This window comes from Trichechus manatus, unplaced genomic scaffold (assembly GCF_000243295.1).
Source record: "Trichechus manatus latirostris isolate Lorelei unplaced genomic scaffold, TriManLat1.0 scaffold00157, whole genome shotgun sequence".
In the NCBI taxonomy this organism is placed as follows: domain Eukaryota; kingdom Metazoa; phylum Chordata; class Mammalia; order Sirenia; family Trichechidae; genus Trichechus; species Trichechus manatus.
In genome coordinates this window covers 4,919,132-4,930,512 of record NW_004444093.1, presented here as the reverse complement: position 1 = coordinate 4,930,512, position 11,381 = coordinate 4,919,132, and positions in this window count along the sequence as shown.

The window sequence follows — 11,381 nt, the reverse complement described above, 5'->3', positions numbered from 1 at the left end:
GGGCTGGGGTCTGATAGGAGTTTTTCTTTAATTGTTTGGAAGGCTTTTTGTTGTTCATCAGTCCAAATAAAAGCATCTGGATCTTTTCATTCAGTTGCTTTATATAAAGGTTTGGCTATTAGTCCAAAGTTGGAAATCCAGATTCTGCAAAAACCTGCCATTTCTAGGAATCCTCAGAGTTGCCTTTGGGACCAGGGAGGTGAGATTGCACAAATAGCTTCTTTTCTCTCTGGGAGCAATTCTCTTTTTCCCTGAGAGAGCTGGAAACCCAGGAAGAAAACTTTGGCTTGGGAAATCTGGGCCTTAGGTCTGAATACTTTGTAACTAGCCCTAGCCAGAATGTTAAAGAGTGGTGATAGTGCTTAAATCTGATTCTTCTTTAGTATTGCTTGCTAGGAGCAGGTCATTGACATATTAAAGCAGAATTCCATTTCAGAGGGCTGTCTTAAGTCTTTAGAAGAGCAGTACGAAAAAATGTAAAGTCACCAACTGAACACTCCATGTGTTGGATAAAATTCCTAGTATCCTTTCTTCCTGTAACTACCACCACGTGTATAGATTTCTTTGATGAGTGCCTTCAGATTGTTAATAACAAAATTGGTGGCTCCTGTGTCCAAAAGAAGTCAATCATTTCTCCCCTGACCTGTATTTTAACCAAAAGCATGATGGTGGAACTGGAATAATATTCACCCCCAGTCCTCCGTTCAGCTCTTCTCCTTATTGTATTAAAACATTTTTAGGATACTTCAGGTCCCTCTGTCTCTTGGGGCATTCTCTCTTCCAATGCCCATCTTGTTTACACCACGTGTATTGGTTTCTCCCTAGCTTAGGCCAGGTCCCAGACCCCTGGGAAAACTTCCCAAACAGTCAAGAGTGGAAACTTCCTTTTGGCTGGAGGGCTGCTACAAGCATAGCTACTTGTTTCCTGGCACGCTGGTTCTCCTTTCTCTCCTGCACTTCTTCTCGGTTAGAATAGACTTTGAAGGCTATTTCTATCAACTGTGATATTCCCATTCCCACACTGCCTTCAACTTTCTGTAATTTCATTCTTATGTTGGGGGCACTTTACCCTATGAATATCATATTCACCATATGAGTGTTTTCAGGCACCTCAGGATCTAGATCAGTAAAGTGTCTGAAAATCGTGAAAATTCATTCAAGGAAGGTGGAGGTGTCTTCCCCTGGTTTTTGTTTGACTTCATACAATTTGTTTAAGTTCCTTTGTTTGGGTGCCCCTTTTTTGAGCCCAGTGAGCAAGCAGTCATGGCACTGACTTAATCTGGCTCTGCCAGCCATGGTGTTTGGGTCCCAACCCAGTTCAGTGGTTGGTATGGTGGTCATCGGCATTTTGCAAGTGAAGCCTGTCAGCTTCTTTCCTGGCCTTTTCAAGAACCTTTCTCCTGTCCTCTGGAGTGAGTAAAATGTCACATAAGGCTTGACAGTCTGTCCAATTTGGGTAGTGGATTTTAAAAATAGAGGCAAACTGATGATGCATTTGCTTAGGATCCTCTCAGTATGCTGGTAGATTGTTTTTCCAATTGAATAAGCGGTAGGTCATGAATGGGCTATCTACTCAGACCACAGTGGGAGCTCCCGCAGCCCCATCGTTTCCTCTTCCTGGAGTAGGGAGTTGCCTTAATGGATATAGCCCTGTTGAGGGTTCTGGGGACCCCTGACCAAATCAGGCACCACTGGGAATGTGCTCTGGGGAAAGCATCTCAGCACCAGAAGCCTCAGGGGATATTAGAGGGTCACAGAATAAGGGGGAGGTATATGACCTCCAGTTAAAACTGGTTCCTCTTCAGGAGGACTAGATAAAATGGGTTTTAGCCTCAGTTTGAACATGATTTTACACTGTTTCTGCAAACTCTTATTTTGCCACAACAGCATAAAAGCTTCAGCATACATATTCTCATCTCACTTTCCCTCTCTGGTACAGATCAAATCTCACTTCAGTATGGTGTTATTATTTAAGGATCCATTCTCAGCCCAGTGTTTGCCACCCTGGAGAACGTATTGGGGCCAAGTGTGTTACAAAAAAAAAAAAAAAAAAAATCATTTAATACTGTTTCATTGGGTCACATCCAAAATAAGATAAATTCTTTAAAATACACACTTTAAAATACATTCTGGAATGCTCGAATTATTTCCCATGGTACCAAAACTTGAAACTACAGAATGTCTATTTAAAATGAAAGTATTTGACCCAAAATTCACTGGGTAAGCACTACCAGATCTACAGTCTATCCACTCTCTGAACCGTACGATTTATTTCTGTATTCACCAAGAGTGTCTTTTCCCTCTTCCCGGGTACCTTACACCATTGTCTCTCCTCCTCATGTAGTCAGCCACCAAGTGATCCAAGGTTGGCTCCTACTTCAAGAATGAAAGAATAATCTCCTCCAGAGAAAGGTTATTACCAGTGTACACTTGGGAGAAGTGGTCAGTACCCGTCAGCTGGAGGTGGTCTCAGGAGCCAGGCAGTGCTGGTCCCATCTTTGTTGGCCAGAATTTGCTATCAGAAACACTTCCTACCCAGTGCGACTTCTCATCAATAAAGACACACTGAGGTGAGGAGGGAGAAAGAGTATTTATTGCAAGCAGTCAGGCAAGGAGCAAGGAGGTGTATACCTCAAATCAAGCTCCCTTAACAAAGGGAGTCAGAACCTTTTATACTGTCCCTCACAAGGAAGTAAACACAAACATCATGTACTATATAGGTTATCATGGCATGCAGGCGCAGTAAGACAAATTGCATTTTTTCTTCAGCATGTACAAAAAATGGCAGATAAGTCCCGTTTTGGGCATAGATTTTGATATTCAGTTACATCTTAATGAGGCTTAAGTAGGCTAGTAAACTGGGTTTGACTGGTTTAAGGCAGAAACTGAGCCAAGATGGCATACTAGTCAGACACGCTAAGCTATCTCACTGCAACAAAAACCCAAAAAAGCGAGTAAAATGTAGAGAAGTCAATGCTGGAACCCTGAACCTTAAATGAAGGGATGAAGTATTGGATTGGAAGTCACTGAGAGAAGAAGAAACTGATAGAAAATGGGGAAGGAATAGAGATATTGAGTGGAGATTCCTGGCCAAAGAGCATGATTCAGTGTGGCTGTCCTGGAATAATACCAATAACCCTGCATGCAGAAGGCACCTCTAAAGATTCCCAGTAGGAGATAGGTGTACAGAGTGGACACACCCAAGGCTAAGTATGACCACGTTTGCTGGCTGCAACTTAAGTACAAAACCAGCCTCTCTCACTCATTGAGCAACCGGCCCTGCATACCCGGATAAGGTGTTGAGAACTATCATGTCCAAAGAGGAGCAAGCAACAAACCACACCCAACCCACACACCCAGACATAACAAAACAAAAGAAAAAAGCAGGATGAAACAAACAAGCCTGCAATTAATAAATGAAGAAAGTAATACCCAAATGTCTCAAACACAGCACACAATATCAAAACAATATCAAAAGCAACCAGAAGAAAGCACCACTTAACCTTCTATCAGAAGAAAAGACACTGGAACTACCTGATAGGGAATTCAGAAATCTACTATTCAGGGCTCAACAAGAGATCAGGAAAAAGATCAGGGAAAATACAGACAAAATCTTGGAAGACACGGACAAGACCAACTAAAACAGGCAAAATCAAGGAAAACATGATAAAGCAATAGAAGAATTCAGGAAAATAATACAAGGACAAAATGTCAAACTAAATAAACAATTAGAAAATCATACAAAAACAGTAATGAGAAATCCAAAAGATAAACAACAAAATTTCAGAAATGGACAACACAATAGAAGGTTTTAGGAGAAAATTTGAAACAACAGGAGACAGAATCAGCAAAATTGAAGCTAATTTATGGTTGGCACTTTGTTTGAGTAGAAATCTCAGAAAAGAATGAAGGAAAATGAGGAAAACCTAAGAACTATGTGGGATACAATCAAAAGCAAAAGTTGTGTGTGATTGGAGTTCCAGAACAGGGGGAGAAAATGGAAAGCACAGAGATCATTGAAGATTTGCTGACAGGAAACTTCCCTAATATTATGAAAGATGAAAAGCTGACCATCCAAAAAGCTCAATGAACCCCATATATGATAGACCTCAAAAGAAAGTCATCAAGACATATCATAATCACACTTGCAAAAACCAAAAATAAAGAATCCTGAGAGCACCTTGAGAAAAACAAAATGTCATTTACAAAGAGGAAACAATAAGACTAAATTAATTACTTGGCAGACACCATGCAGACAAGAAGGCAATGGGATGATACATATAAAACCTGGAAAGAAAAAAAATTGCCAACCAAAACCAAAATATCCTGCAAAACTCCCTCTCAAATATGATGGCGAAATTAGTACATTTCCAGAAAAACAGAAACTAAGGAAATTTGTAAAAATCAAACCAAACTTACAAGAATTATGAAAGGGAGTTCTTTGGTTACAGAACCAACAACAGCAAAATACAACCTGAATCTAGGGCACAGGTAGGTATCAGCCAAGTAGCAACCTAGGTAATGAACTCTCAAGGATAATGCAAAACTAAAAGATTCAAAACAGGGAACTAGAGACGTCAAAGTGTAAATGTTGATAATCTTAGAGCAATAAAAGGGTGAATACAGTGTAGGTATAGAACTTTCAAATGGAGAGGAAGTCAAGGCCATATCAAGTAAAAAAGACTAATTCAAACTTAGGAAGATAAAGGTAAATTTCAAGGTAACCACAAAAAAAGTTAATAAACCTACTCATTAAAATAAAGAATTAAAATATAAAGTCTCAGGAAACACAAAATCTACACTAATGAAAGAAACAAAAAGAAATTTGACAAACAAAAGGAACTCAGCACAGGAGAGTAAGATGAACAAAGAAAACATCAGCACCACCAAAATGCAGTACAAAATGACAGCAATAAACTCACACCTATTGATAATCACACTGAATGTAAATGGCTTTAATACACCTGTAAAGAGGCAGAGAGTGACAGAATAGATAAAAGAGACACACCTAAGACAAAAATATGTAAATATATTAGAAATCAAAGGATGGAAAAAAATACATCAAGCAAACAGCAACTAAAAAAGAGCAGGAGTGGCAATACTAATCTCAGATCAAATAGACTTTAAACCAATATCCTCCATAAAAGAAAAGGAAGGACACTATATAACGATTAAAGGGGCAATCCACCATGATGACATAACCATAATAAATATCTATCTACCCAACGACAGGGCTACAAAATTTATAAAACATATTCGAACAGCACTGAAAAGAGAAATTGACAGTTCCACAATAAAAGTAGAAGACTTCAACCCATCACTCTCAGTAAAGGAGGGAACTTCTTGAAAGAAACTCAGCAAGGATACAGAAGATCTAAAGGCAAAAATCAATCTTCTTGATCTCATAGACATATGTAGAACACTCCACCCAACATCAGCAAAGTATACATTCTTTTCCAACACACATGGAACATTCTCCAAAATGGACCAAATCTTGGGCCACAAATCAACCCTCAACAAAATCCAAAACATTGAGATAACACAAAGCATCTTCTTGGATCACAATGCCATAAAAGTAGAAATTAACAACAGGAAGAGCATGGAAAAAAAATCAAATACATAGAAACTGAACACCAACTTGCTTAAAAAACACTGGGTAATAGAAGCAATCAAAGATGGAATAAAAAAAATTCTAGAATCAAATGAGCATGAAAACACTTCATACCAAAACCTTTGGGACACAGTAAAGGGAGTGCTCAGAGGTCAATTTATAGCAATAGATAAACACATCAAAAAAGAAGAAAGGGACAAAAATCAAAATGTTAGCCCTACAGCTCAAACAAATAGAAAGAGAACAGTAAAAGAAGCCCACAGCCATCAGAAGAAAGGAAATAATAAAATCAGAGAAGATATAAATGAAATAGAGAAGAGAGAAACAATACAAAGAATCAACAAAATCAAAAGTTGGTTCTGTGAAAGAATCAACAGAATTGAGAAACCAATGGCCAAACTGACAAAAGAAAAATAAGAAACAAATAACCTAAATAAGAAATGAAATGGGGACATTACAACAGACCTAACTGAAATAAAAAGGATCATAAGAGAGTACTATGAAAAACTGTAATCCAACAAATTTGAAAACCTAGAGAAAATGGACAAATTTCTAGAAACACACTACCTATCTAAACTGACACAAACAGGTAGAAAATCTGAACAGACTCATAACAAGAAAAGAGATTGAAAAGGTCATTAAAAAAAACTCCCAACAAGAAAAAGTCTTAGCCTGTCTTAGTCATCTAGTGCTGCTACAACAGAAATACCACAAGTGGATGGCTTTAACAAAGAGAAATTCATTTCTTCACAGTAAAGTAGGCTAAAAGTCCAAATTCAGGGCATCAGCTCCAGGGGAAGGCTTTCTCTCTCTGTCGGCCTTCTCATCAATGTTCCCCCAGACTAGGAGCTTCTCTGTGCAGGGACCCCGGGTTCAAAGGACACACTCCGCTCCTGGCACTGCTTTCTTGGTGGTATGAGGTCCCCCATCTCTCTGCTCACTTCTGTCTTTTATATCTCAAGAGATTGCCTCAGGACACAATCCAGTCTTGTAGATTGAGTCCTGCCTTACTAACACAAGTGCCACCCATCCTCCCTCATTAACATCATAGAGGCAGGATTTACAACGTATAGGAAAATCACACAATATCAGGAATCATGGCCCAGCCAAATTGATATACACATTTTTTTTGGGACATAATTCAGTCCATGACATCGTCCAAATGGCTTCACTGGAGAATTCTACCAAACATTCAGAGAAGAGCTCACGCCAGTACTACTCCAACTATTTCAGAACATGGAACACGAAAGGATACTTCCAAATTCATTCTTGAAGACAGCGTAACCCTGATATGAAAACCAGGCAAAGACACCACAAAAAGAGAAAATTGCAGACCAATATCTCTCATGAATAAGGATGCAAAAATTCTCAAAAAAATTTTAGCTGATAGAATTCAGCAACATATTAAAAAAAAATACACCATGACCAAGTGGGATTCAAACCAGGTATGCAAGGATGGTTCAACATTAGAAAATCAGTCAACATAATACACACCATAAAAAATACAAAAGAATCACATAATCATCTCAATCGATGCAGAAAAGGTGTTCAATAAGTCCAATAAGTCTGATAAAAACTCCCAATAACATAGGAATAGAAGGGAAATTCCTCAACATGCTAAAGGGTATCTATGTAAAATGAACAGCCAGCATCATTCTCAATGGAGAGATGCTGGAAACATTCCTCCTGAGACTGGGAACAAGAAAAGGATGCCCTTTATCACCACTCCTACTTAACATTGTGCTGGAAGTCCTAGCTGGAGGAATGAGGCAAGAAAAAGAAATAAAGGGCATCCAAATTGGTAAGGAAAAAGGAAAACTATCCCTATTTGTGGATGATATGATACTATTCATAGAGAAGTCTAAAGTGTCCACAAGAAAATGACTGAAACTAATAAAGAGATTCAGCAGAGTAGAAAGATACAAGATAAACATACAAAAAATCAGTTGGATTCCTATACACTAATAAAGAGAATGATGAAAAGGAAATCAGGAAAGCAATACCGTTTATAATAGCTCCTAAAAAGATAAAATACTTAGGAATAAATCTAACCAGGGATGTAAAAGACCTGTACAAAGAAAACTACAAATCATTACTGCAAGAAATCAAAGGATACCTACATAAATGGAAAAACATACCATGTTCATGGATAGGTAGACTCAGCATTATGAAAATGTCAGTTCTACCCAAAGCAATCTACAAATTCAACAGAATCCTGATCCAAATACCAACATCACTCTTTAACGATAGTAAGGATTCTTGAAGAAGAAAAACAAAGTAGGAGGCCTCACACTACCTGATGTCAGAATCTACTATACAGCCATGGTAGTCAAAACAACCTGGTACTGGTACAATGACACACACATTGTCCAATGGAACAGAATTGGGAACCCAGACGTAAATCCATCTACCTATGGCCACCTGACCTTTGACAAAGGCCCAAAGTACATTAAATGAGGAATAGACAGTCTTTTTAAGAAATGGTGCTGGCAAAACTGGATGTCCATCTTTAAAAAAAATGAAGCAGGACCCATAGCTCACATCATACACAAAAACTAATTCAAAATGGATCAAAAACCTAAATATAAAACCAAGAACTGTAAAGATCATGGAAGAAAAAAGAGAGTCAACACTAGAGGCCCTAATATACAACATAAACAGGATACAAATCATAATTAACAGTACACAAACACTAGAAGATAAGCTAGATAAATGGGATCTTCTAAAAATTAAGCACTTATTCTCCTCAAAAGAATTCAGCAGAAGAGTAAAAAGAGAACCTACAGAGTGGGAAAAAAATGTTTGACTCTGACATATCCGACAAAGGTCTAATCTGTACAGTCTATAGGAAATTCCAACACCTCTACAAGAAAAAGACAGATAATCCGATTAAAAAATGGGCAAAGGATATGAACAGACACTTCACCAAAGAAGACATTCAGGAGGCTGAAAGACACATGAGGAAATGCTCGTGATCACTAGCCATTAGAGAAATGCAAACCGAAACTGCAGTGAGATACTGTCTCAGCCCGACATTACTGGCACGAATCAAAAAAAAGAAAATAACAAATGTTGGAGAGGTTGTGGGGAGTTTGGAACACTTATGCACTGCTGGTGGGAATGCAAAATGGTACAACTATTTTGGAAAACAATATGGCACTACCTTAAAAGGCTAGTAATAGAAATACCATAAGATCCAACAAACACTCCCACTCCTAGGAATGAATCCTAGTGACAGAAGAGCCATCACACAAATACACATATACACATCCATGTTCATTGCAGAATTATTCACATTAGCAAAAAGATGGAAACAACCAAGTGGCCATCAACAGATGAATAGATAAACTATGATACACACACACAATGGAATACTACGAAATGATAAAGAACAATGATGAATCTGCAAATCGTCTCACAACATGGATGAATCTGGAGGGCATTATGCCGAGTGAAATAATTCAATCACAAAAGGACAGTGTATGAAAGCACTATTATAAAAACACATGAAAATGTTTCCACACAGAAACAATCTTTGACAGTGATGAGGGTGGAAGGGGTAGGGAGGGAAAAACACTAGACAGTAGGTAAGTGGTAACTTTGTGGCAGTACATAATACTGGGGAAGTCAGCACAACTTGACCAGGGCAAAGTCATAAAAGCTTCACAGACACATTTGAATGCCCTGAGAAACTGAGCTACTGGGCTGAAGGCTGGGGACCATGGTCTTGGGGGACATCAAGCTCAAATAGCATAATATAGTGTATAAAGAAAATGTTCTGCATCTGACTATGGTGAGTAGTGTCTGGGGTCCTAAAAGACTATAGCAGCCATCGAAGATACATCTACTGGTCCCATTGTGGCTGGAGCAAATGAGAATGAAGAAAACTGAAGACATAAGTGAAAGATTAGTCCATAGGACTAATGGACCATAACTTCCACAACTTCCACCAGACTGAGCCCAGAACAGCTAGATGGTGCCTGGGTACCACCACCGACTGCTCTGGCAAGGATCACAATAGAAGGACCCTGACAGAGCAGGACAAAAATGTAGAAAAAAATTCAAAATCTCACACACACACACACACGCACACACACACACACACACACACAAAGACCTGGCTTGCTGGTCAGACAGAGACTGGAGAAACCCTGAGAGTATGGCCCTCGGACACCCTTTTAACTCAGAAGTGATATCACTACTGAGGTTCACCCTTCAGCCAAAGATTAGACAGGTCTACAGGGCCAACAATAACACACGTCACGAATGTGCTTTGTAGTTCAATCACATAAACGAGACTAATGGGCACACCAACCCAAAAGCAAAGAAGGAGAAGGCCAGAAGGGATAGAAAATCTGGACAAATGGAAACAGGAGACCGAAGGTGGAGAAGAGAGAGTGTTGACACATTATGCGGTTGACAACCAACGACACAAAACACTTTGTGTATTGACTGTTTAATGAGAAACTAATTTGCTCTGTAAACTTTCACGTAAGGCCCTATTAAAACAACAACAAGAACAACAAACAAAGAAAATACTAAAAACCAAAAAACCAAACCAATAGCCTATGGGTCAATGAAAACAAACAAACTAAAAAGATTTAAAGCCATGGAAACCCTATGAGGCAGTTCTAGTATGTCCCATAGGGTCGCTATGAGTCAGAATCGACTTGATGGCAAGGAACTAACCTCACTCAATCCACCAGTTTCTGAACGGTTCTCCTGGCTTGCTCCTAGTAGTTGGGCATCACAGTTTCAGATGGGTTTTCAAACAATATATATCTGCCCCCTAGTAGTAACTTTAATTAAGGTCATTTTCACTGGGCCTCACAGGCATTAACGCACACCTTTCACGTCCCCACTAGTCAGGTGGCAAGCATTATTTATGCTCCTCCTTCTATCCAGACCTAGGAAAACAAAACCAACGAGTTCATACTGCTCAACAATGTGGAAGCACCACAGGGCCCAGCTCACTAACAAGTCACATCATTTTTGATGTTTTGATTTACAATCTCCAGGCCCTTATCCTTTGCCCTAGTCTCAGGCCTCCTTCCGAGAACGCAAGGAAACACCCTTTGGTCCCATTTGATAATCCCCATTGGTAACTGGCACTACCTCCCACCAGACTAAAACATTAAAATAATACCTAGCCAACCACACACAGGCACAGTTGAAACCCACCCTGAAACCCCAATAAAAGCAGCTGCCTCTCTCTTGCTATTCCCGCTGTGGTTGTCCTACGTCTGGTCATGCTCTCTTGTGGCTCTGCTGGTGTGCTGCATTGTGTACCCTTCGAGAAATGTGATGTGTAATAAATTTAGTTACTTTTCATGGTCTCCTTGCCTCCTCTCTACTGCGTTGCCCTGACCGGCCATACTCCACATCTTTAGATTATGGATCTCTGGCCCTCAGCTCACGCCAGGATTGTAGACTCCAGGGCTAGATTTGTGTGACACACTTACCAACACAGGGCACATACAAGGTCTCACCTGGAAGGAAGTGGGCACTGGCTACTTCCTCTTTGACCTCAACTTCATGGTTCCTGACCCAGAGGAAAATGAACTGGTGGATGACCTGGAATTTCTGTTTCCTACAAAGCTTTGGGCAGGTGATGAGGGAGCCATACAAGCAAGGCTCTTCTTTGCTTTGCCCTTGCCAGAGGCCTGGTTGCTTTGAGGAACAGCAGGGATGGTCATGGGCCTAGAAGAAGCCTTGCTTTCAGGGGTGCTGGGCCCTCCACCTGCAATAAAGGGTTTCTGCTTGGGCAGGC